Below are 25,129 nucleotides of genomic sequence, written 5' to 3'. Positions count from 1 at the left end.
GTCAACCAGCTCTTCCTTGTCTACATAAGATCCTTCCCATAATTCACCCCATCCCCTCCATCCAGTTTGAGCCTACTTTGTATCAAGAATTTTTTTCTGACTTTTTTATTACATTTCTTTAGGGCATAGCAATAATGAATTTAATTTGTAGACCACTTGTAACATTTCAATACCATTCCAAGGACATTGGCTAAGGAAATGGCCAATGTTTGTTGAGCACCAACTGGCCACTCAACACCATTGGCAGGCATTCAGGTAGCACAGTGAGTATACAACAACAGCCCTGACCAACACCCACCATCCCAATTAGATTGGATCCTCATTGACAGGTTCTCATAGTACCCAGATTCCCTGCACAACACTAAGTCACACAAATGCAATAATTATTTATCTTGTGTATGCTATTTTCACTCCACTATGAGCTCCAGGAGTAAAGAGATGGTATCTATTTGGTATCTGCTGAATTCCTGAAGCCCAGATTAGTGTCTAGCACACACATACAAAATATATTCAGTAGGCATGTGCTGTAATGAATAAAGAAAGGAAGGAATGATGATTTAGGAAGGAGTGGGATGAGTTTGAGAAGTGTACTATTATTTGAGGAAGCAAGGAAGGAAGGCGTTTAAAAAACCCAGACTACATAAAGGCAGGTACTTCCAACAAGAATCCCACATAGGGCAGAAAGTAGGCCAGATTATTGAGTACAAACTAAGAAAGTAGAACAATCTTTTGTGATTGCAACATGAAAGCAAAAGCCCAAACCAGGGTGTTTCTCACAAGACAGAAAGTGCATTAGGAAAACATGCTTTAACTCCATCAGGCAGAAAAAGAAATGGGCTATCCCCTTTACTCTAAGCAAATAGAAAGCAGATGACTAGTTTAAAAAGGTAAAAACATCTAGGGCTTTCTTCTTTCCTCCCACCTTAGTTTTTCTTACCCAGTTATAATGTCAAAGGATGTGGCATCCAGAAGGGGTGTGGAGGAGTCTGGCACTGAGACCTAAAGAGCTAATGAAAGATGATTTTAGGAAATGGCTCTTTCACAGCAAGAAGCTGTACTCCATGAACTGTCCAGGCCATGGCCTGTTGTTTTTCAGAACTCATGGAAGGTGGTAAAGGCCAAAGAGTGTCTGTGAAACTAGCAGGTGACTCTGGAGTCCACTGAATCCCTGCCCAGGGGGCTGACAGCATAGACTGTTCTACAACCTCCCCTTTTCCATCTCCTGTGGGCAAGCACTAGCTTTTGTCGGGAGATCTGAGTCTAATCTCAGCTGTGCCACCACGTCTCATTTTATGATTCTGAGCATGCTACTTTACCTTTCACGCCCTCAGTTTCCTTCTCTTTAAAATGATGAAAGATAATTGATTGGTAGGACAAGAACATTTTAAATATCTTTCTCTCCCTAAATAATGCATATTTATATGTAATACACACACACACACACACTATACACACACACACACACATTATATATATACAACATATAAAACAAAGTGGTATTCCAAGTAGTAAAACAAGATTCAACACTTCTTTCCCCTATCCTTTTCTATCCTGGATTCCAGCTCTCATGGGGAATCATTTTAAACTCTTTTAGCTATTTCTCCTGATATTTTTACCTTCCTATCTCTTATATTGCCTTTTCCAGATTTCCCAAATTTAGATATTATTTGTTGACTCCTCACTACGACAGATGAGGAATGGGCTCATACCCATTCATCCCAACTCACACTGTTTCCATTTTCCCACTGTCATATTTTTGTTAAATCAATATTTAGTATTTACCGTATTATGACTAGATAAATACCTTCACAACTGAGCCATATAGTGTGCTTTGAAACTTTTTGTTCCCTGCTTTGTTTGTGATGTTTTTTTGCTTTGTTTATTTTGTTCCATGTATTTTATCATTGATTCAGACCCAAACTTTCTGAGCAAAGTGTGGAACTGCTCTCAGTTACAATCATGCATTTCTATTACAGTGTTTTCCCTCAGAGTTCTCCTCCTTGGACTCCATCCTTTTTCCTTCAGCCTGGCTTCATTGATGTTGGAATTTCAGGGGAGCTATCTTCTTGGGACTGACTTTCACATTCTCCCTCATATTTGCTCTCCTTTTCTACATATTTCGTTCTCTGTTTTTTCTCTCACTTTGGTAAATCGAATCCTCCAGTAGCTTCCTGAGAAAGAATACATGGAGGTAAATTTAGATCATGGAGGTAAATTTCAGATCTTACGTATCTGAAATGGTTCTTATTTTACCTTCAAACTTCATTGATTTGGGGTGAGATTCAAGCTTGGAAATAATTTTCATTTGAGATTTTGCAGGTGGTGTTCCATTATGTTGTATCTGAAGAAGGTCCAGTGCCATTCTGAGTGCTCCTTCTTTGTATGTGATTTGCTTCTCTTCTCTCGTTCCAGAAGCTGTTATGGTCTTTTCTTTGTCCCCAGAGCTCTAGTAGTTTAAAATGATGGGCTATGGTATGAAGCTTTTTTATTCATGGTCATTCAAGATGCTAAGCACTTGGTCAGCTTTTTCATTTTGAAAACTCAGATCCTTCAGTTTTAGATGTTCTTAGGTAATTTAGTTGATAATATTCTTACCTTCATTTTCTCTTCTCCTTTTTACTTTCATTTCTTAGTGACTGTATGTTGGAGTTCCCAGAGTTTATTTGTTAAACTTGAAGCTATTTTCTGGGTGATACTTTCAATTTTATATTTTAGCATTTTTATTAGTTATTTTATTATATTAACTTCTAAGACTTTCTTATACATTTAATGTATCATTCCTTTCTTGTAGCATACAATTCATGCTTCTTATCTCTTGAATAAGAGCATAGTTTTTAAAGTGTTATTTTGGTCCCTGAATTGTACTCGTTTCCTGTAATTTATTTTTCTCTGTTTGCTAATTTTAGTTTCTACCCCTGCCCCATATTTAGAGCCCTTTGTCTATCTGATCTTATAAGTCCCAAAAAGTCAATAAGATGTTCTACATGCAAGAAGGAAGATGGACAGTTGGTGGGCCTCACTCTTAGTTATACCTCGTGACTACAATCTAGAGTCTCTCCATCTCATCTTCCTTATTGTGAGCCTCCAGGCCTTTGCTTGGTGGGAAAGGAGGGCATCATCTGGCCATGTGGCAGGGAGAGAGGTTCTGAGGCCTTCTACTAGTTTTCCATACCGTAGTCCTCAGAGTATACAGTGCTTCAAATTTCTAGACTTTCTGGTGATCTGAGGTTGGGTTGGCTTTCTTACTGTCTCTACCCACATCCTCTGCAGATAGATAAGCTGCTCTCTTCAGCTTGCTAAGTCAGTTACCCTTCACTCAATCACTATCCATCTTCTAAATGTCTTACTTCCATTGTCTGCCCTTGCCTTTTCTCAGTTTCTCTTTGTTCTGTCAGTTCACACCTATTTTATTCCTTTGCTATGATCTCTTTGAGGTTGGAGAGAGACAAAAAAGACAAGCTTGTGTTTTGAATCTTATGTGCATTAGATAAGCACACACAGCATAGCTAAATCAATGTTTTATTATAATTTTAGATTTCCAGAAAGCTCTTAGGGATAGTTCAGAGAGTTCCCATATACCCCACATCTAGTTTTTTCCCTCTATAATTAAAATCTTACAGTAATATGGCACATTGTTCAAAACTAATCAACCAATAATGGTATATTATTATTAACTAACACTAAATATTTGGTTGGCTAAACCTTGGGAAAGATGGGTATGTCTAGCCCACATTTAGGAGTGGAGAATTATGCTCCATTTCTTTAAAGGCAGAGTAGCTATATAAACTATTTGGAACTTTGCCTGGGAGATTTGTTTATTTTGCCCCATTTATTTACCTATTTAATCATTCATTTATATCAATATGGTTTCACAGATATTTATTTTATACTTTGAATTATAATCCAATACTACTTTATTGATTTTTTTTTTGCTCAAATTGAGAAATGCTTTGTAATTGTAAACCTATTTAAAAGTAAGATATGATTTAGAGAATATAATTATATTCTTTGTCTTATACTTCTTGAGCTCCAACAAAATGCTAGGCATATATGATTTAAACACTAAATACTTGTTTGGCTAACTTGTTGATTCATTTTAAATATGTATTAAGTCATTTACAAATGTCTAGTGTCATGTTCCGTGATAGGTTATAGATGCATAAGGCTATCTCAGGACCTATAATCTTATTAGGAAAATAAACATACACAAAATAATGAGAAAATAGGTCAACACTTTACATAGTACCAAGTTTGTGTCATTTTCACAGTTTGAGAGTGACAGATCTCAAGGACTGAGGTAATCAGTTCGGATGTATCAATCATGGTATCCCAGAAGAGACTGAGAACAATTTAGACAGAAAGGGGAGATGAGGAAGTCTGTTAAGCACACAGAGTATAACAATTTTGTATCTATTCTATTTGAACATGTTCACAAATTGTCAAAGAAAAGCAGTCTAAAATTGTCTTTCCTTTAAGAAGAATATCCGATAGCCCCTTTATTTTTGTTTTTCTCTTTCTGTCCAAAATGTGCATGACAGAATCCAGCAAACAATAATCCTCTATTTTTCCATTGTGGTTTAGAGCTGCCAAAACCCCCTTACACATTGGCTAATGGATCCCTACAGTTGCCACTGTGAGAGAGGCAATTACAAAAGGTATTACCTATAGCTCTATTTTGTACATGGGCAAATGAAGACCTCTGATTTGCTGTATGTTATGCAGGTTGCAAATGGGAGAGGTGGGTCTAGAAGCCAGGACTGCTGACTCCGAACCCAGTGCTCTCTGTTCATTACTCTGGTGCTTCTGTTTGGGAAATCTTGGATGGAGGGGGAGATAGGAGAGATGGAGATTCTGAAAACATGGCTTGTGGCTTTTTAAGTCTTTTGTGTCCTTGCCTTCCCTTCTCGAGTGAAATTTGATGTGACAGCCTCAGAGACCAGGAGAGGCTACCAAGTCTTTATCTTCCTTTCTTTTCAGGAAAAGAGAATTCTGTATCACTGCTGTTTTCCAGTTTAACAAGGTGTTTAATAAAAATCACACGGGACTTCCAAACCTGGTCTTTTTCAGGAAAGCCAGCAATGGTGCTACTTAGCAATCACTTAGGCTGGTGGACGAGGCTAGAAGTAGACCAAGATCTCTCCTTACGTGGCACAATGAACATTCTGAGCTTGCCTGGCCCCATGGCCTCCCCAGGCATTCAGCACACTTGGCTCTCTGCTAGGAAAGGAGCAGAGAGAGCAAGCAAGCACCAGCAGGAACACTTCTTTAAGGTCCTTTGAAGGGTTCACTCTGCGGGAGAGTGGTGGTTTTGAAAATTTCAGCTCAGCAGAGCCTTAAGCCCTGTTTTAAAGGGAAGCTTTGGTCAATAGAAATTTGGTCCTTAGAACTCACTGTCCCTCTTTTCCTTTGTATGTTTTAACACTTAGTACGTTTGGGGACTACCTGAATATGAATTCGTTATTGAGACTTTCAAAAGTCAGGATCTCTAGAGGTCTGTGTCATGGATCCTGCACCCCCTTTTGCTGTTTTTGAGAGTCTGTTCTCTCCAGGATGGTTGCCTGTGGGGGGCCACCAAATCTTTTTCAAGAACTCAAACTGTAGTTAAAGTGCCAGGGTCTGTATTCTGGTCCCTCCATTTCACAGGCATGTGGCTTCAAATAAGTCACTTAAAGTCTATCAGTCTCACCTTCCCCATCTGAAAAAAGCAGTAATAGAAGTTCGTGCTACTGAGGATCACTGTGAGTATTCAGGGAGCTAATATATGGTACCTTACACATAGATGTATTCTTTAAACATTAACACTATTTTTAGCTATTATTGAGCAAATTTCCCTATTTCTAAGTGCCAGAGAAAATATCAAATTGGATAAGAGACCTCTCCTGCCTTCATGTCATGATCTAAAAGAAGCTCTTGAGATTGGCATGTGGACAATCAACCACAAATAATACATATGCAACCAAAAATGCTAAGGCTTGATGAAGAGGTATAGTCAAACAATGTGGAGGAAAACCCAGGGATAAAAAGACCACAGGCTACTGGGGCTGATACCTTTCATTGAATTTGGATAGTATCAGAGAGGAGGTAACTGAGGCTTGAATTATGGGTCAAGTTTAGTATGTCTTAGAGGAAAGAAAAAATATATAAGAAAACAGCAGGGATCTAAAGAGAGAATAACATCCACTTGTAGGAACATAGGTGCAATAGTTTGATAGACAAGAGTGAAAACAGTTTATGTTTAGAACAGAGAAAGTCTTGAATGCCAAACTATAGAGCTGAGGGCATTGCTAAGATTCTAAGGCAGACTAGAGGAGAATGTATTTTTATTGGTATTTATCAGTCTCCCTTAAGTGCCTTTGGATTTGTGTTTCCTTCTCAGGAATTCTTCCCCGCTTTCCTTCTTTCAGTAAATATTTATTGTAGTCCTGAGTTCATTATGTGATCCACTGAAGATCATACAGAGGTGCCTGTCTGTCTTATGGTACTTTATTTTTATTTTAAAAAAATTTTTAATGTGTATTTATTATTGAGAAACAGAGCATGAGCAAGGGAGGGGCAGAGAAACAGGGAGACAGAATCTGAAGCAGGCTCCAGGCTCTGAGCTGTCAGCACATAGCCTGATGCGGGGCTCAAACCCACAAACCATGAAATCATGACCTGAGCTGAAGCCGGATGCTCAACCGACCAGGTACCCCTGTCCTATGGTACTTTAACAAAATTAAGTGAAGGTCAAGCCATGGTGACTGGCATTAAATAGTGTAGGTTTAATAAAGGTTCACCAGTGTGGGACTATTGATTTTATATAATTTCCTTCCTTCAGCCAAAAGCTGACTTGAAGTCCATTGTTAATTGTAGCTTAATACTTTTTATCATCTCAACTAGATTATTCTGTCTAGAAAAATTTATTAAGCCTCTACTAGGCTAGATTCTTTAGAAAGTATGGAAGAAGTGTTGATCACGATACTTATCCTAAATACCTTAATCCTGCAAGTGAACAATACTCATGAAATTGTTTGAGAATGGTACAAGCCTGCCAGTGAGTTGGCCTCCAATTCAGAAAACTAAAGTGATTGGTTATATAATATAGAGATAGATTTTCGGTGGCCAGAGAGGGTCAAGATCATAGGTAAAGTTTCAGAGAAAGTAAGGCTTTGAAGTAAGTGAAAGGAGAGGAGAAATAGCCATGGTCAGAGTCCTGAGGCATGTGGAGTCCCAGGGAAAAATGAGGAAGACTATCAACTTGATCAAAAAGTGTGCAGGGAGATGAAGTTGGCTAGATTAGGTAGGCAGAGGTACTGAGTGCCCAACAGGGCTTTTCACAGAGGGCCTATAGTGTAAGACATCTCCTCCTGTTTGGTAATGGAAATCTGGTGATTGTAGAGATTAGCTTTCAAGTAAGAGGAAAAGAGAGATGCTTTCTAATCCAGAATTTCTTTAAGAAAGAATGTCATGTGCCTACTAGGTTTCTCACCATGGGAAGTCAAAGGAGGCATGGAAAATTTCAGAACATTTCCCCAAGGGGCACACATTCATAGAAAATGATGGTCTCACATTTTAGACTGAAAAATGAACATCCTGATGGGACCAAGATAAGTATCTGTCTGTTACTTGCCAGGTTAGAGGCAACCAGGAAAAGGAGATAGATGTCTGCCACCTTGAAGCCTTGCTGCTAAAAAATTATTTCCAAGTTTCCCTGTGTCTGGCAGCCTATGAATTTGGGTTAAGGTGAACTTTGCACAGAGATTGCCAGCCTGACAGACCTGGAAGGTGAAGCCTTCTGTTTATTTCAAATTTAATTATAGCCTTGACTGTCAGAGTTGCATCAAAACCTGAATCCCACCTGAGACATCCTCATCTTGGTCTTCAGGGACATCCTTGTGTCGTGAGGAAAGTGCAAGTCTAATCTCATCAAATCCTTGAGGGTAAAGCTGATTCCCCTTGAGGTAGTGAGTTCTCCATTACTGGGAGTTTTCAAGCAGAGGACCATTTGGCAGGGAATTTGTCACAAGAAAAGTTATCAGTGGTGTTCAGAATGATGATGATAGCTAACACTGAGCATGACGTGGGTGCCAGGCTCTGTATTTAACACATTACATGATTTCCCTGCTGTATCTCTATGAGGTAAGGTTTGCTGTTATCCATATTTTGTTTATTTGTTTATTTTTTTTTTTAGAGAAAGGTGGGGGAGTGGGAAGGGGCGAGAGAGAGAGAGAGAGCGTGAGTGAGCATGAGCGGGGGAGGGGCAGAGAGAGAGGGAGAGAGAGAATCCCAAGCAGGCTCTGTGCTGTGAGATCCCACAAACTATGAGATCATGACAAGAGACAAAGCCAAGAGTTGGATGCTCAACCTACTGAGCTACCTAGGAGCCCTGATCCACATTTTATGAACAAGAAACCAGAAGCCCAACAAGTTTAGAATCTTTCTACCAATGAGTTTGGTAGAGTTTGGAGTCTTGCCATTGATTCTATAGCTAATAAGTCCTAGAGTTAAGATTTGAACCAAGCCTGTCCACACTCTTAGTTTTTTTAACTTTTTATTTTCAGAAAAGTGGACTGTAGCCCACACTCTTCACAATGATACTATACTAAAATGACTTTTATATATCCTCCAGGTTGACTATCTCATAATTTCATTGCTAAAGATGAAGACATCTTTAGTTGCTGACCTTTCACTTGGACACAAAGGGCTTGGGATTAAGTTTCATTTACTCTTGTGTATGTTTCCCGTTATCAGGGTGTGTATCTAAGGCAAAGGTGAAAATCAAATCAGAGTTTTTTACAAAAAAGAGAGGACAGCAGAAAACATTTCTCCATACAATACCAGAGAGTTGGGGCTTCAAAAAAAGAACTTATAAGTAAAAGAGTACGTGTTGAAGGGGTCCAACAGCAAATCCGAGACTCTGGAATGCCAGATGGGAGAGCTAGTTTGCCTCTCAGCTCAGCTCCTTGTTCACAGGATGATTACAGGCAAGTCCCTGAGATGACTGTAGTGTTTTGGGTTGGAAGGGACCTTAGAGCACCCTACTCCAGATTGTTTTAAATTATGCTCTACAGGAACAAAGAACTCAGTTTACTCTTCAAATATTCATTGTGACCCTACTGTGTGCCAGGTATTGGTCCAGGAGCCGCTTCTAAGACTGCTCTGGGGGAAGGAGGAACAAAGAGACAAATTTGCCCTCTCCTCCCCTGTATGTGACCATGCCCTTCATTATCATCTGCTTTGTATTGGGAATGTCGTTAAGATTTATTTTAAAGAAAAGACTACAAAATCTAAATTCCTTTTAAACAACAATGTCTATGCTAACACTCCCATTTGACAGACAGAAAAACCATCATCACTAGTAAGTAATCATGAGCAAAGTAGGACTCTTCCCACTTTCGCTGTACTTCTTACTGCCCTGGACCTCAATTCCCATTATCAATGATAGAACAGTGAGACCAGATCCTCTCTAGTGGTATTTTCCAAGGCTAAAGTGTTTTAGTTTTCTGAATTTCTTGAACATTCACTGTTTGGCCAGTATTGTCCTTGGTCATATAGCAGTCATGGATCCTCAGTCTTTGATGCCTTTAATTCCTTTTCTTTCTGTCTCTCTGTGTTCTTTGTGTTCAGGCTTGGGAATTGTCTTGAATATTGGTTTGAGCTTTGTTTAATCAGACTGAGCTTATGCCATGGGTCTTAGGAAACTGGGAGAATCAATAGATTATCACAATTATCTGTATTTATGGAGTGCTCAAGGTAGTGAGGGCCTAAGCAGCTGGAGCCCATTTTTATGTTGAATATGCAAATACCTAGAGATCTGCTTTACACATTCTAGGACATCCTGGAAGGGTGTCCACATGTCTTATACCAGGACCGTTGGCCTTGAAAGCATGGTGTGATGGTTAGCAACTAAGAGGCCTAACCAAGAATCCAGTATGTGCCATTTGCCACCGGGTAGCTGTGTTCTCAAGCCTCAACTTTCCCATCTGTAAGAGAAGTCCAATAATTCTTGAGTCATAGGAACGTTTAAACGGTATGCAGAGAGTTTAGTACAGAGTTAGATATATAGTAAGCTCTCGATAAGCAGTAATGCTATTACTGTATTTTATATCATGGTTTATAATCTCCAGGAAGCCTCAGGAAGAGTCCTTTTTCAGGGAGTTGCTAACAATGTGAGAGAGAGAAAGAGAGAACAAAATAAAGGGGTTTGAGAAATAGAATTTGATGTGTTACTTTGGCATAGTTTTAGTTCTCTGTGTGCAAATTAAGTTGGTGGCCTTGAACTTTCTCAAGCTGTTACACTAGAATAAAACCAAGCTCAGTGTTCATGAGTTCCTAATCAAGCAGAGGAGAGTTACCTTCAGAAGTTACAAAATGGCAGCTCACAGATGAAATGTGTGTGACCCACAAAAATTTCTAAATTTTTATTTATTTAATTTATTTAAGTTTATTTATTTATTTTGAAATAAAGAGAGCATGTATGTGAGAGGCAGAGGGGGAGAGAGAGAGAGGAGGGGGGTGAGAGAGAGAGAGAGAGAGAGAGAGAGAGAGAGAGACCCCCAGGCTGCNAGATGAAATGTGTGTGACCCACAAAAATTTCTAAATTTTTATTTATTTAATTTATTTAAGTTTATTTATTTATTTTGAAATAAAGAGAGCATGTATGTGAGAGGCAGAGGGGGAGAGAGAGAGAGGAGGGGGGTGAGAGAGAGAGAGAGAGAGAGAGAGAGAGAGAGAGAATCCCAAGCAGGCCCCGTGCTGTGACTGCAGAGCCCGATTCAGGGCTTGATCTCTCGACTGTGAGATCTTAACCTGAGCCAAAATCACGAGTCAGCCACTTAACTGAGATTTTTAAATTTTTAAAAATTAGTTGCTACCATTTAAAAATCTAGGGATTTCAGGGGTACCTGGGCAGATTAAGCAGGATTGAACTCCTGATTTTGGCTCAGGTCATGATCTCATGGTTTGTGGGACAGAGCCCCACGTAGGGCTCTGCACTGACAGTATGGAGCCTGCTTAGGATTCTCTCTCTCCTTCTCTCTCTTCCCCTCCCCTGGTTGTGCACACACATTCCCTCTTTCTCTCCCTCTTAAAATAAATAAATAAACATTCAAAATAAATAAAATCCAGGTATTTCATTTGAAAATCGAGGTTTCTGGCTTCTCTCTCATTTTTAACTTTCTTTAATTATGAAGTCTAACATATATACTCAAAGCAAAACTATATAGCTCAGTGATTTATTACAAATTAACCCCAAGTAACCACCACCCAGTTCAAGAAATTTAATGTTGCCAGCCCCCCCAGGAGCTTTCTCTTACCTTTTTTCAATACTATATATTGTCCCACCAAGGAGATTCTCTATTGACTCATAACCTCTCTGTTTTCCTTTATAGATTTACCACCTAAGCATGCATTCCTAAATGTCACAGTTTAATTTTGCCTACTCTTTGAAATTTATATAAAGGGAATCATTAAGTATGATTGTGTGTGTACCTGTTTTCTTTTGCTCAGTATTACACTTACGGGATTCATCCATGATATTGCATATGGGCATATTTTACTCATTTCCATTTTGTATAGGATTCTATTGTATGAATGTGTCACAATTCATCTATAATTCTACTGTTGATGGACATGTGGGCTCTTTACACTTTTGAATAATGAGTCTATAAATATTCTTGTATATCTCTCTTGGTGCACATGTGCACGCATTTCTGTTGGATGTAAACCTGGGAATGATATGAGAATGTTCTGTTTCGATAGATACTGCCAAATAGTTTCCAAAGTGGCTGTACCAATTTACACTCCCACCATCAGTATGTGACGGTTCTCATTGCTCCAAATTCTCTCAAACACTTGGGATTGTCAATTATTTTAATTTTAGCTCTTGTGGTGGGGGTGTAGTGATAACTCATTGTGATTTTAATTTGTTTTTCTCCTGATTATTTGTGAGGTTCAGCTTCATTTCATATGTTTATTGAAGTGTTGAAATGCTTTTAAAAGTAGTAACAGTTCATGCCTTTTGCCCACTTTCCTACTGGGTTATCTGTGCTTTTTTTTATTGATTTATAGATGTTCTAGATGTGAACCCTTGGTCAAGTGTGTCTCTTGCAAATATCTTCCTTCATTTAGCTCATATTTTCAGTCTCTTAACAGTATCTCCTGACGTGAAGAACAGAAATTGTTCATTTTAATGCAGTCCAATGTACCAGTTTTTTTTTTTTTTCTTTTATGGATAGAAGACTTTTCTTACCCTGAGGTCATAGAGATATTCTCCTGTATTACCTTCTGGTGGCTTTATGTTTTCCCATTTACATTAACAATCTATTTGGAATTGATTTTTGCATATGGTGTGATATAAGGATCTGAAATCAATTTTTCCATATAGATCCAACTGATGGCCTCATTTGTTGAAAAGATCATCCTTTCTCCACTGAGCTTAAGTGGCATCTTTGTCATACATCAAGTGACCAAATATATGTAGTTCTGTTTCTGGTCTTTCTTTCCTATTCCATTGGTCTGTTTATGTAGCTTAGGTCTTATGTTTAACCTTTCTTGATGGAAGGGACCGTAAGTCTTTCCACCTTTTCTTCTTTAAAATTGTTTTGGATCTGTTGTTAGACCTTTACATTTTAATGTAAATTTTAAAATCAATATGTTGAATTATGAAAAATAAAATCTATACAGATGACATTTAATTGGGTTGGCATTTTCCTCACATATCAGTTTGGGAGAAGTGATGTATTTAAATATCAAGTCTCTCAATCCAGTAACATAATATATTGCTCTATTTATTTAGATCTTACTATATTTCTTTCAGGAATGTTTTGTAGTTTTCAGTATAGAGATCTTGCACATTTTTTGACAGATTTATTTTCTAACTATTTAATTTTTTTGATGTTATAAACAGTATCTTTAAAAATACTATAATTAGGGGCACCTGGGTGGCTCAGTCAGTTAAGTGTCCAGCTCTTGGTTTTGGTTCAGGTCATGATCTCATGGTTTGTGAGTTCAAGCCCCACTTCAAGCTCTGCACTCACATTAAGGAGCCTGCTTGGGATTCTCTCTGTCTGTCTGTCTGTCTGTCTCTCTCTCTCCTTCTCTCTGTTCCTCCCCTGTTCATGTGTTCTGTCTCTCTCTCTCTCAAAATAAATAAACTTTTTAAAAAAATGCTATAATTATCTGTTGCTGCCATATTGAAATAGAATGATTTTTTTATATTGATTTCATGTCCAGTGACCTTGCTCTGTTCATNTTTTTTGAGGCACCTCCACACTGTTTTCCAGAGGGGCTGCACAGTTTACATTCCCACCAACAATGTAGGAGTGTGTGATAGTATCTCTTATAGCCTGTTTACTAATATTTTCTTTAAGATTTTTCATCTTTATTTGCAACAACATGAATGGAGCTAGAGTATTATGCTAAGCAAAATAAGTCAGTCAGAGGAAAACAAATACCATATGATTTCATTCGTATGTGGAATTTAAGAAACAAAACAAACAAGCAAAGGGAAAAAGAGAGAGAGAGAGAGAGAGAGAGGGAGAGAGGCAAACCAGGAAACAGACTCTTAATTATAGAGAACAAGGGGGAGGTAGGCAGAAGGATGGGTGAAATAGGTGATGGGAATTACTTCTCATGATGAGCATGGAGTAATGTACAGAACTGTTGAATCACTATATTGTACACCTGAAACTAAAATCACACTGTATGTTAACTAGAATTTAAGTAAAACTTGAAAAAAATTAGTTTACATCTTGATTATGAAATGAAGTACCTATAACTTTCTTTTCTTATCATGTCCTTATTAATCCGGTAGCAAGGTTATACTAACCTCAGAAGAGTAAGGGAGTGCTTCCTTTTCCTATTTCCTGAAAGCATTTGTGTCAGGTGGGTGTTAATTATTCTGTAAGTGTTTTATAGAACTCAGAAGAGAAGTAACCTGGGCCCAGAGTTTTCTTCGTGTAAAGCTTTAAATGTCTTTAATAGCTACGACTCTAGTCAATTATGTTATTCTTCTTGTGCCAATTTTGGTAATTTATATTATGTTAGGAATCGTCCATTTCATCTGCATTTTCAAATATCTTGTCATAAATTTGCTCATAATATCCTTTTTTCATGTCTGTAGGACTTGTAGTGATGTTACTTTTTATATTACTGACATAATTTGCTCACTCTCAGACTTTCTCTAAGAATCTTTCAGGGGTTGGTTTTGACTTTGTTCTACTTTGTTTCCTTCTCTCTTGTGTTTAGTTCACAGGGTTTTTTTCTGACTTTGTGAAATGGATGCTTAACTACTGATTATTCTTTACAGCTTTTCATATTTTCTAATAAATGCATTTTTATTTTTATTTATTTATTTATTTTTAAAAATAGTTTATTGTCAAGTTGGTTTCCATATAACACCCAGTGCTCATCCCCACAAGTGCCCTCCTCCATTTTTAAAACCATAGATTCTGCTTTAAAGGTAGGTTTTACTGCATAATTCATTTCTTGTCTTCTTTCACATTTACTAATTTTTACATTTTTTCACTTTTTATTCCTCTATTAATTTGTAAATTAGATAGTCTTTAAATATTCTTGTGGTTACATTAGAGCTTACAACATTCATTCTTTACTTATCAATTCTTATTGTGTATCGGCATTTATATACTCTTCCCAGAAAGTGCAAAGGCCTTAAAGCATTGTAGGCTTCTTTATTTATTTATTTTTGCCAGTGTACATGCCTTTATTGCTGCACATTTTTTATTTTAAAACTCAATAATATATTATTGTTGCTATTCTATTCAGTTCATATTTATTTATATTTCTTCATGTATTTATAATTTTTACTTTTTATTCTATTTTGTATCTCTACGTTTCCATCTAGAATAATTTTCCTTCTCCATGAATAATATCCTTTAATATTTCTACTACTGTGAGTCTGTTGTTGAGAAATATTTTTCCTTTTATTTGTATGAAAATGTCTCTTTTTTCATATGCTCTCTTGGAAAAAAAGTGTTGGATATACTCTATATTTGTAGTTATTTTCTCCCAGCATTTTAAAGATATAATTAAATTGTTCTTGGGAAGAGTCATATTGTTGACCATTTTACAGTAATCTGTCTCCTACTCCTCTGTCACTTTGGATGCTTTTAAGAGTTTTTCTCTGTCTTTGGTTATCAAAAATTTTACTGGGTTGTACCTAAGTGTAATTTATTTTAATTAACATGATTTGGGTACATTAGACTTCTAAATTTTATGTCTTGATGCTTTTTATCATGTTTGGAAATCTCTTGCCAATGACTCTTGAGATATTACTTCTATATCTTCCTTGTATTTTTCTACTGATGACATTCTATTTACTTCTATGTTAGGGTTTGTCACTCCATCCACTATATCTCCCACATTATTTTCTGTATTTTCCATGCTCTTCTATTTCTTTGCACTTTAATCCTATTTATTTCTTTTGATTTATTCTGAGGTTGACAAATATCTTTTCAGCTGCATCCAATCTACCATTACGCCTATCAAATTCTTGATGTCAGTCTCCAACCTTTTCAAATTTGGAATTTCCTCTTGATTGTTTTACATGTTTTTCAGGAGTCTGCTAAAATTATCATTCTTGTATTTTATCTCCAAGAAGATAGTAAGCATAGTTGATTATAAAGTATATGTCTCATTACTCTAATATCTTGAGTGCCTGTGGATTTGTCTCTATTTACTCTTTTCTATTCATTTTTATTTATGTTGTTTTATCTTCTGATGTAACTGGTTATTTTTTACTGTATTCTGGGCATTTTATTTGCAGAATTTTCTGTAGAAATAGTTTGAGGCCTGGGGTAATGTTACCTTTTAACCTAATGGGTATATATTTGCCTATTGTACTAGCAATCCATTATCACTTTAATCCTGCTTCAGAGATTGAGATGATTTGAAGCTACATGTCCCCTCAAGCACATGTCTATTTCCAGTTCATTTTTACTCCTTGGACAGCTCTTCTGGGTCTCAACATAAAGTTATTGTTTATCAGTCTCTTTCTATTGCCACTGTTATTTGGTCCTGAATTCTAAACTCAAGCTTCTTTCTGCCTCATCTTAGTTTAGTTGCTTCCTCTAGAATTCGTAAATGTCTCCAGGGAAAAAGTAGTTCCAAACACAAGGCTTACCTCCCTGGCTTTCCTCCAGCCCTAAATCCTAACTCTGTAATTCTTCACTCTCTTGTTAGCTTGTCTACGTATTCAATTAGATTTTTAAGTATTTTGTCCAGCTGCTCTAGTTGTCCTTCCTGGAAGCACCGGTCCAAATTATATAGTTTCTCATTAACACAAATGGAGGTGCTATGCCTTCTCTTACGAAGTTAACAGATGTATCTACAATAGGCTGGAGCTGAGCTGTGATTTCCCTCCTTTAGATGAGCCATGCATTCTCCCACTCACCATAGTGTCCAGCTGGGTCATTTATATTAATCTAGCCACTGTTGGCACTTGGGATTGAGACTCTTTCCCTAAATCCTTTCTAAAGCAAAATAGAAGATAACATTCCAATGAGGTACTACTTGACCTTCCTGGGCTTATTTTTTCTATATATGGAATTATATAATTGGTAAATTAAGTTAGGGTTTAAAAAAATTTGGGGGTGGGGTGGAGGGAGGAGCTCCTAAAGGTTTTCTTTTTTCTGCATATAAGCAGGGAGGGGCAGAGAGAGAGAGAGAGAGAGAGAATCTCAAGCAGGTTCTACATGCAGGGATCAATCAAACAACCATAAAATTGTGACCTGAGCTGAAATCAAGAGTTGGATGCTTAACCGACTGAGCCACCCAAGTGCCCCTGTTGGGTTGTTATCATTCTACTCTCCATGGGCCTGGAATATCTGGAATGCCTAATGGGCCTAGAACTGCACTGAGAAAACAACCACCAGATTGCTCCGAGAGCTGGTGTCTAGCCTCAGTCATGACGTAAGACCAGGAGAGTATTGAATGGAGGACTGAAGACAGGATGAATTATAAACAGATGGTGTATCTCTCCCATTAGGTGTGGGATCCACTTCCAGAGCAGCTGCCAGTATAAGGAGTGTTAATGCCCTCTACAGTGCCAAGTAGGGTGAAAATAAAACCACAAAAGATGAGGTAGAAGATTCAACTCTCCATGTCCGTGATCATAAAATCTATGTGCTCAAGGACTAGAGGGTTTAGAATAGGCCTTGTCAAAGTTTCACTGACATGGAAGAAAAGCCTACAAAGACTTCCAGGTCCCGTATGGAAGATAGAAATATGTGGTCTTATTTTTAAAAATGAACTCTTTGGCTAAAATGAGCAAATCAGAGAACTCTAGATGCTGGCGAGGATGTGGAGAAACGGGCACCCTCCTACACTGTTGGTGGGAATGTAAACTGGTACAGCCCCTCTGGAAAACAGTGTGGAGGTTCCTCAGGAAACTAACAATAGAACTCCCGTATGACCCAGCAATAGCACTGCTAGGAATTTACCCAAGGGATACAGAAATGCTGATGCATAGGAGCACATGTACCCCAATGTTCATAGCAGCACTCTCCACAATAGCTAAAACATGGAAAGAGCCTAAGTGTCCATCAACAGATGAATGGATCAAGAAGATGTGGTTTATCTATACCATGGAATACTACATGGCAATGAGAAACAATGAAATCTGGCCATGTGTAGCAACATGGATGGACCTTGAGGGTGTTATGCTGAGCGAAATAAGTCAGGCAGAGAAGGACAAATATCATATGTTTGCACGTATAGGAGGATTAGGAGGAACTTGACGGAGGACCAAGGGGGAGAAGAAGGGCGGAAATGGTGGGGGAAAGGGAGAGAGGCAAACCATGAGAGACTCTTGAATGCTGACAAAAACTGAGGACTGATGGATGTGGGGGGGAGGGGGGATGGGCATGGAGGAGGACACTTGTGGGGATGAGCACTGAGTGTTATGTGGAAACTAATTTGACAATAAACTATTAAAAAATAAAAAAATAAAAAAATAAAAAAAATAAAAATGAACTCTTGTCCTTTGCTTAGTCTAATTCAGTGAAAAATTTCTGAGTACAACTATTCTATGCAAAATAATCTCTACCCTCAGGGAAAAGGTCCTTTCTCTAATTGTGATAGCAAATGTAGTCTCCAGAGCTGGGCTCCCTCGATCCTAATCCCAATTCTATATATTAGTAAATTGTGACCTTGGGCAAGTTATTACACTTCTCTGAGTTGTAATTTCCCCATCTATAAAATGGAAGTAATAGCAACATTTTCCTTAAAGTGCTGTTGTAAGGACTTTAAAAAGTAATGCATAAAAAATACTTAGAATAGTGATTGGCACATGGAAGGATGCAAATAAAAGCTGCTGTTGATAATTGTTTTATTAGTGCAATTATTTAACAATATTTAACATGTTTATCTTCAGATTCTCAGAGCTCTCTTTTCTTATCTCTGTTCTACACTCTTTTATTTAAAGTTCTAAACATAATATCTTCATAAGACTTTTTCTTTCTAGGTTGGATGCAGGGCATTTGGAGTCTGTCTGACCCTCCTTTGTTTGGGATTCAAAGTCTCCACTGTTCTGTGAGATTTGAATGACTGAGGGTTGGCTCTCCCAGGCAGTGGGCATTCCTGTGGCTAAAAGGGCTTCCAGCTAGACATCTCTGTAATCATAATCAAATTCTCTAGGATCTTTTCAGTGTAAGGCAGAGGTGGGAAACTGATTACCCATTGGTGACTACAACTTATAGATGTGTAATGGTTCTCACAGACTTAAAATAAAAGTTTTAGGTAGCTGTTAAAAAATCATAGGATTGCACATAAAAATCCAGATCCTTAGCTTTTTAAAAAAAAAAGAAAAATAGGAAGATCTGGACCTGCTTTTCACTTGACAAAGTTTGGCTAAAGCTGAGTGAGCATTGGCAGGGGGAAAAGTGTTCTCTCATCTTCCCATTTGTTCATTTATGCTTCCTGCTGGGCCCTGAAGCTTGCAACTGAGGGAAACAGTGTGCTTTTCCAGAAAAGATGCCAGACCGGATCTTAAGAGCTGTGAGCCTATAGTCATGACTATGCTTTTAACTCACTGTTTGACCTTGGTGGAGTCACTCACCCTATCTGAGTCTTAGTTTCTCATCTGCAAACTTGGAAGAATGATCTCTTTGTCTGCCTCTCAATGATTTTGGGATGAGCTGAAATGGGAGAGTATGGGTCCTTGACTACCAGTTGCAGAAAAGTGAGGAATTATTGCTATTATCTGCCATTTGCACTTAAGTAAGCATAAATGATTCCAGGACAAATTCTGATGAACAAAAATCCTTGAATGTACTGGAGTGCTGAGAATTAATATGGAGAGGGGACCCCATGGTAAGAAAAGCACACAAAATAGAAAGAGGAGTGAGCTTGAGGAATCTGCAATCTTTGTGAGGGAGCTTTGGGACAGGAGGATTTGAAGAGGCTAATAAACCAGCTCCATTTTATGGATAAGAAAGTTGGGGCCCAAATGGAACATGGACCTGCCTATCAACTCTAGCTTCATGTGCTTTTGTACATGTTTCTTAACCTCTCTGAGCCTCTGTTTCCTCATGCATAAAATGGGAATGTTAGACACTATTTTGTAACGTACTATGATGATTCAGTGGGATAATGTGCTTTAAGTACATAAAACATATTGTAAATGTCTATTCAATGGCAGCTGCTATTATTAATTCAATCAAGCATATGCTAATTGAACCCCTGGCAAATCAAGAGGTCATTAAGAGTATAAGACATACTACTAGTGGCTGTTTCCTTACCAGAAAAGAACTTTTCATAAACCATACAGGACTTCTTTTACTTCTCATTGCATTGAAGTAACTTAACCAGTATTCATCCCAGCATTTGCTGCAAGGTTCATATAATATACAACCATACAGACCCGTATCAATAGTAAATTCTGACAGCCAGAGGTGGTATTAGTATTATAAAGTGTTTGCAGAATAGGACTAGTGTGCTTCCTCTTAATAAATCCTTAAATTATACACCTACTCAGCTGGGAAGGAGAAATCTGGGCCCAAAGAACATTTACTTCTTTTTGCTTTTCACTACCTTGCCTACTTCTTTTCACCGCCACATCTGAATATTAAGGCAAGGAGTGCTCAAGTTCCTCTGGGCTCTGGAAGGCTTGAACAAATTAGCATTCTTGGAGTCAGTCCTTGTTTTTGGACTAAACTCCTTTTTCTTCTCCTCTCAGTAAAATTTCCTGTTCTGGAGAGTACTTTCTCAGCCACTCCTTTCCTAATGTAATTCTGTTTGATTTCCAGCAAGCAGCTCCTGAAAGGAGCCGCTGAACCATGTCTCGGCAGGCATTTCAATTGCTGAACACCAGCTTTCCAGCAGAAGCTGTTCCAGATGCATCTTTATATCCAGTAATCATGAATTTAACCAAAATGATTGACACAGCATTTCCCCCCTCTCTGTTTCCAGCCCATTAGACTTATTTGTCTTCCATGGAAAGGCTCCCCCAGTTTGGGTTCCTGCCAAATCAGTGAACGTACAAATACATGCATCAGTCAATCACATCTACACACACAAGGATGTAATAGGTACTGAGTCTGTATCTCTGCACTGAGTATTTAACATTTCGTTTCTAGACTTTATGTTCCCACTGAAGTTGTAGTCAGCTGCTTCTTTCCTTATTTCTTACCTCCCTGTCTCCCTCTTTCTTCCCTTTTCTACCACTATGTCCTTGTTTTTTCTCTACTTTTCCCAGAAACCACCTTTCTGTTGTTGTTGGTGGTGGTGGTGGTGGTGGTCACCACATAATCTTATATTCTTTAGTCTTAAAGGGACTTGAGATAATTTTTTTAAGTTTACTTATTTACCTAGAGAAAGGGTGGGGAGGGGCAGAGAGAGAGTCCCAAGCAGGCTCCATGCTCAGTCAAAGCCTTATGTGGGTCTTGATCTTACAACTGTGAAATCATGACCTGAGCCAAAACCAAGAGTTGGACTCTTAACCAACTGAGCCACCTAGATGCCCTGAAATATTTTTTTATATAATTCTCTCACCTGTATTTTGGTAAATCTGTGTACCAGAAAGGAAACCATGCAGCATCAGTGGTTTTCCTATGCTCTTAGGAAAATTCTCAAACTCCACTGCATGGCTTGGACCCTGCCTGCTGCCTCAGCATCCTCTCTCCCTCAGCCTCTACCTGTAACCACAAAGGCCTTTCAGTCCCTGTCTTAGGGCTTTTACACATGTTTTTCTCTCTTCCTGAACAGTCCTTCACACATGGCATATACCCCTTCTTCATACTTGACCTCCTGTTTATTGTTTAAGTCTCAGACCACACACCATACCCTGTTCATTTCCTCCTGGTATTCATTGCAATTTGTAATTATGTATTTATTTGAGTATTCAGTTCTTTAATGCCCCTTCATCTAATAGAAACGAGATGTCTAAGGATAAACACCATGTCCTTGCCCTCACACCTTATTTCCTCAGTGCTGTATACAGTGCCTGGTATTTGAGAGTAATAATAAATGTTAATAGTAAGGTAATAGCATCTAACATTTATTGAGAATTTACTAGTTCCAGGCATACCGTTCTAAGATTTTTTACCTGTATTTTTACACCTATTTAATACCTAACAACCATCCTGTGAGGTGGGTGTGATTATTATCCCTATTTTTCGGATTAGAAAACTGAGTGGTGAGATACCACCTCACGCCAGTCAGAGTGGCTAAAATGAGCAAATCAGAGAATTCTAGATGCTGGCGAGGATGTGGAGAAATGGGCACCCTCCTACACTGTTGGTGGGAATATAAACTGGTACAGCCCCTCTGGAAAACAGTGTGGAGGTTCCTCAGGAAACTAACAATAGAACTCCCCTATGACCCAGCAATACCACTGCTAGGAATTTACCCAAGGGATACCGGAGTGCTGATACATAGGGGCACATGTACCCCAATGTTCATAGCAGCACTCTCAACAATAGCCAAAACACGGAAAGAGCCTAAGTGTCCATCAACAGATGAATGGATCCAGAAGATGTGGTTTATCTATACCATGGAATACTACATGGCAATGAGAAAGAATGAAATCTGGCCATGTGTAGCAACATGGATGGACCTTGAGGGTGTTATGCTGAGCGAAATAAGTCAGGCAGAGAAGGACAGATACCATATGTTTGCACATATAGGAGGATTAGGAGGAACTTAACGGAGGAACAAGGGGGAGAAGAAGGGGGGAAATGGTGGGGGAAAGGGAGAGAGGCAAACCATGAGAGACTCTTGAATGCTGACAAAAACTGAGGACTGATGGATGTGGGGGGGAAGGAGGGATGGGCATGGAGGAGGGCCCTTGTGGGGATGAGCACTGAGTGTTATGTGGAAACTAATTTGACAATAAACTCTTTGTAAAAAAAATAAAATTAAATAAATAAATAAACAAAGATGAAAAAAAAAAAAGAAAGAAAACTGAGTGGTCAAGTCACTCACCCATGATTATATGGCTGAAAAGTAGCAGAGCTGGTTTCTAACTCAGGCATTCTGACTCCAACACCCAAACCCTCAACCGGAACATGCTGTGCCTCTATTAAGCACTCTCATTAATATTCATTGAAAGAATAAATGAAACAACATGTCAAAATTGATTACTTGCACTACTGAGATTAAAACTTGAGTTGTCTGACTGATAATCCACCCCTCTCTCTATGCAGACAGATAGCCTCTCAGGTACCAGCATAATGCAGTAAAAGAAAGAAGCAGATTAACAAATTGGTCTGTTGCTGATAAGGTCTATGGTGGGAAGGGGGGAGTGGAGTGAAGTGCAAATCATCATTTTCAATTCAGGCAGGACCCAGTAGCAGGTGGAAAAACACTAAATTGGTTGAAGAGTTCTTAGGATAAGGAATCAGGTTCTTCAGAAACATCAAGTGGAATTACAGTTATTATCACTAACAAGTCAGGTGATTCTTATGCTTTGGATGGTATTTTCCAAACCTGATTTCATAGTATAAGTAACCATCAATTTTATGGAACTGCTGGTCATAATTTTAGGAAGAGAGCTCCAGGAATGTGCTTTGTTTATTCTTGTATCCACAGCATGAAGGACAGAGACAGGCATATAGTTAGTGCTCAATAAATATGTGTTGAATGAACTAATATAAAAATGCATATAAACAAATCTGTCAGCAGGAACTTACTGAATACCTGTTACTAAATCTGCATAGTTCAAGGCATAGTGAGAAACACAAAGAAAAATAAGTCAGATTCCTATAATCAGAAAGAAACACAAATATAAATCAGATTATTTATAGAGAGGTCATAATCTAGGTGGACCTACTAACAACAATAACTATCAAAAACTACCACCATCATTGGGGATTTGCTTTGTCTAGTTGCTATGGTATGGCTCTTTATATGTCATTAGGTTATTTTCATACTTGCAACAATCTTAATGATGGCACTACTACCAATCTCCATTCCCAGATGTAGAAATTGAGATTTAGAGATGCTAATTCCTTTCCCAAGGTCACAAAGCCAGGTACTGATGATCCAGGATTTGAACTCACATCTGTTTGACTCTAGAATCAACCATGCCAAATGTACTCATCCTATTATTTTGAGATCACCATCTATGGATGAGAGACATGGTGAGACCAAAGAGTTTGCATATGCTGCATACCTAAGTCTGAGATATTTCCATTCTTCATCTGACACAATCCTGTGTGTTGTGGAGGTCCCAGATTCACTGACACTTCCCCCCCTGGAAGGCTTCTCAAGCACTTAACTGTGTTAGCTGCTCCCTCCTTTATGCTCCTTTTGGAACTCCTCCTGACTCCTGTTCATAATTCTTCTTACCCCACATTCTGATCACTTTTGTTTCTTAGTTCCTCCAGGATAGCAGTCTATCCTCCCAGGACCTAGCACAATGCCTTGCATATAGTATGCTATTTAATAACAATTTATTAAATGAATGAATTTTAGGTAGAATTTGCCATCAAATGGGTCCAAGTAATATATAGCAGCATTCAAAGGGAGGAGTACATTCTTGGGCATTAATTGAAGCCTAAGGGGAAAGGATTTCTGAAAATTTGGGTAGGACATGCAGGCAGTGCCACAGGGCACTTTAGTAGTTGTTAAAGCCCTTGGTGGATAAGTGGAGGGCCACATGTGATACGTGAATTAGCAAAGCAGCTAGAGAACTCTTGCTGAGGATACTGTGGTTTGTGGTTCTTGATGCTCCCCCTGCCCCATCCTCGCGGCTTTAGAGGCACAAGGGCAGGAGAGACTCAAGAGCAATGGCCCATCAAGTGATAAAGCTGAGCCCAGAGCTTCATATACAGCTAATTGTATCAAAATGTGGAAGAAAAGCAATCTGTAGGAAATTCAAACCACCACACTTACAGATGGAAATACATTGTATTGTTTAGACAAAGAACAAAAGGTTTGAGGAACTTCTTATTCTGCTAAATCTTGATGTAGGAAGAAAAGGGCCATGAAAGGCAACATTTTACTCAACATTTTACATAGTTACCTAAAGTAGCACTTCATGCCCACTTGAATGAACTCATTGGTCCTAACACCGTGAAGAAATTAATAGCCAAGAAACCCAGGTCTTAAAATCCATGATCCTGTCACTGACAAGGGGAAGAAAAGAGCATTAGAAGAATGTTTCCAGATAGTTCAAATTACTCATCAGTTTACTATTAACCATGAATATATTCTAATGGTTACAAAAGATGCCATTAAAGAATTTGCAGAGGATGGTGTCAAGTACGTGGAGCTAAGGAGCACACCAAGAAGAGAAAATGCTGCAGGCCTAGGAAGCCTTTCACAGAATCTGTACTTGAGGGTGTAAATTGTCCAACAAGAAAACTTAGACATTGATGGCAAGTATTCAATAGCAACAGATGGACGAAGTTGGCCCTTTGGTAGCCAGGGAGACTGTTAAACTTGGTGAAGAGTTCTGCCTTTCTACAGAGGATGCAGTTCTTGGCCTTGGCCTCGGTGGAAACCATACCATAGGACAAGCAAAAGACTTCTTGGAAACTCTTTATGAAGCTAAAAAAGCATGTCTGATATTAGCATTACATTTCTCAGAGTCTACTCCCTCCCCCTGCCAAACACACACACACACACACACACACACACACACACACACACACACACACACACACAAGCCCTCCCTGATTTCCTTTATCAC

General features: G+C 38.5%; 1 protein-coding gene and 1 pseudogene across 3 annotated transcripts in view; both read left to right on the top strand.

Moving 5' to 3' along the window:
- The window catches only part of GRIA1 (glutamate ionotropic receptor AMPA type subunit 1), a 297,691-nt gene that overhangs the window by 98,874 nt on the left and 173,688 nt on the right, over positions 1 to 25,129 (top strand). The window lies entirely within an intron of this gene.
- LOC144235478 (N6-Methyl-AMP deaminase-like) overlaps positions 20,274 to 25,129 on the top strand; it is a 30,313-nt pseudogene continuing 25,457 nt past the window's right edge.

This window comes from Crocuta crocuta, unplaced genomic scaffold, assembly GCF_008692635.1.
Source record: "Crocuta crocuta isolate KB4526 unplaced genomic scaffold, BGI_CrCroc_1.0 scaffold340, whole genome shotgun sequence".
In the NCBI taxonomy this organism is placed as follows: Eukaryota; Metazoa; Chordata; class Mammalia; order Carnivora; family Hyaenidae; genus Crocuta; species Crocuta crocuta.
The sequence above is the reverse complement of the archived record's forward strand: the minus strand, read 5'-3'. Positions and strand labels throughout refer to the sequence as shown.